This window comes from Eretmochelys imbricata, chromosome 5 (genome assembly GCF_965152235.1).
Source record: "Eretmochelys imbricata isolate rEreImb1 chromosome 5, rEreImb1.hap1, whole genome shotgun sequence".
Lineage (NCBI taxonomy): Eukaryota > Metazoa > Chordata > Testudines > Cheloniidae > Eretmochelys > Eretmochelys imbricata.
In genome coordinates this window covers 112,790,366-112,792,959 of record NC_135576.1, presented here as the reverse complement: position 1 = coordinate 112,792,959, position 2,594 = coordinate 112,790,366, and the positions used below count along the sequence as shown (strand labels likewise).

Below are 2,594 nucleotides of genomic sequence, written 5' to 3'. Positions count from 1 at the left end.
AACATGACAGCCTAGTGCTATGGTATGAAAAACAGAAAGTGAAACTTGCTACAGAAAGAAGGCTGCAAACTTCACTCATCAGACCACTTGAATTTCAATGTCCAAGCTCAGTGAAATGCACATTGAAAAAAGAATAAAGCTTGAATGGTGAAAAGGCAAACACATTTGAAAGTGACATTCATTTATGTCAGTCGCTCTAGCATATTTTTTACCAGCCACACAATCTTTTTGACAGGTTTCAGAGTAACAGCCGTGTTAGTCTGTATTCGCAAAAGGAAAAGGAGTACTTGTGGCACCTTAGAGACTAAATTGGTTAGTCTCTAAGGTGCCACAAGTACTCCTTTTCTTTTTACAATCTTTTTGGACAACTCCCTTCCATGTCACTACACTACATCACTGGGAACTACTCAGAACTGCCCGAGAAGACAGCATGTTCACACCCTTCAACTGTACCTGTTCCTTGGGCTTTTCACAACTGGTATCAGGTTCTTAAGTAAACCTCACAGTTTCTCAGTGCTCTCTGTCCATCCTCTGGTATTGGCCTACACACATGGTTTTTCATCTCTCATATTTCAGATGGCCAGGAAATTGCGAGAGATTAAGAGAGACTTCTCTGGCCCCAATCTCCCACAGGAATTCTTTCCAGGCTTATCAAATATGAAGAGGTCCCTATAGTATTACTCCCTCTCAAAGGCTGGAAGGAAGGAATGAGACAGCCAGAGCATAGCAGGCTTTTCTGATTTTGAGTGCCACACCAAAAAGGGAAAGTTTGCCACCTGCTGGCAAAGTGAAGGAACAGCAGCTTTACACATCACTTCACTGCTGTTATTTGCAGAGTCTAGCAAAAAGAAGCTCTGCAGTAGTTCCCCCCATCTGCCAAAATTCACTGTTATCACCTAAAAGCATGGATAGTCTTGCTGATGTGACAGACATTGAGACCTGCCGAGCAGTGCTAACTACAGGAACTTGGGAGCAAACAGACAGGTCCCTACTCTAACCTGTAACTGGACGACACTGTTCATCATCATATTCTTCTTACTCTTTACATTTTCGTTATCTAAGAGGGCAGGGGGGACCGACGGAAAGAAATGTTGGGGTTCAGTAATATTAAAGTAGTTACCAACTGGGATTTGGTTCTTCGAATGACTTGTTCACTTCCACGAACTAAAAAGAAGGAAACCAAAAGTAAAAACCTCAAGCAGAAAAAACCTTGAAAAGTAGAAAGTGATGAAAGAAAAATCTTTTCCGACAGAATGCTTAAATTCAGAGACGGGGTCGAAAACACAAAAGTTTACAGAAGACCTTGAACAGGCACCAGTTGCTCAAGTTCTACACAAACACAGGGAATCTAAGACATCATCATGATCAGCAGGAGTTTGCTGCAATTTTGCCTCGTGCTGCTCTTCTCCAGTGAAATCTCATGTCTGGACTGTAACAGGCTGCATGTTCTACAAATCAGAATGAACAGCGAGAGTTTTGAGCGTCTGGAGAAAATGGGTGGCAACTTTCCCTTCCAATGTCTAAATGAAGGGATAGCTTTCAAGCCCAGAGATATCCTCAAGCTCCAACTCTCCCACCAAGAGAATGCCATGGTAGCCATCCAGCAGATCCTCCAAGAGCTCTTCCATATCTTTAACAACAATCTCACCCAAGCTGCCTGGAATGGGACTTCCATAAAGGAATTCCAAAATGGACTTCACCAGCAGATTGAGAAGCTGGAGATGTGTTTGAGTGCTGAGATGGAAAAGGAGGTAACCTACCCAGGAAATGAGAATCTCCTGCTCACCAGCCTCAAACTGAAGAGATACTTCCAGACAATAGAGGATTTCCTGAAAGAAAAGCAATACAGCCGGTGTGCCTGGGAGATCATCCGTGTGGAAATATCCAGATGTTTCCTCATGCTCGACAAACTCACCAAGAGACTTGAAAATGAAGGTACCATCTTTTCTTTTTTCCTAGAAAAACTCAAATAATATTATTTGAATAAAACAGCTGGTGAAAGATGGGTGATAGGGTTATAACTCCTAATACGTCGGGCCCAATCTTTCTCCCATAGTAATTTTATGCATACAGCTATTTCAAACGCATGCTCAAATCTTTTCAGAGTAGCATATAATTTAGTGCTTCTCTACCACACACAATATTCTATATGAAAAATATACCAATATATCATAACTGCTAACTAAAGACAAAATATTGAAACGTGATAACTAACTATGCCAAATAGAAAAGAACAGTGAGAAGACCCCTTTCAACAACTGCCTCGTTAGACAACGTTCCAGTTAGGACACCAGAAAACGGGGGGTCTGTGTTCACACTCTTCTATCCCATCAGCTCATTTTGCACATAGGGAAGGCAGAGGGTTCTGATTCTGCATTTCTTTCTTTTGTTTACCCCTAACTTCAACAGCTTTAGTAACGACAAATTGTGACAAGATGACAAGTGTACTAAGGCTCAGGATTTAGGATTTGACATCTGGTTAGAAAAAGATGGCCTCTATTTGGCATTTGAATCTCTCCATGTTTGAACCAGTCCCCTTTTTCATTCCAGCACGTGATGCTTCCAGTAATGATGCTCTGAAAACAGCTGAATGA

At 41.7% G+C, this 2,594-nt stretch overlaps 1 pseudogene; it reads left to right on the top strand.

Moving 5' to 3' along the window:
* Nucleotides 1–1,361: 1,361 nt before the first annotated feature.
* On the top strand, nucleotides 1,362–2,594 carry LOC144265398 (interferon beta pseudogene; annotated as a pseudogene).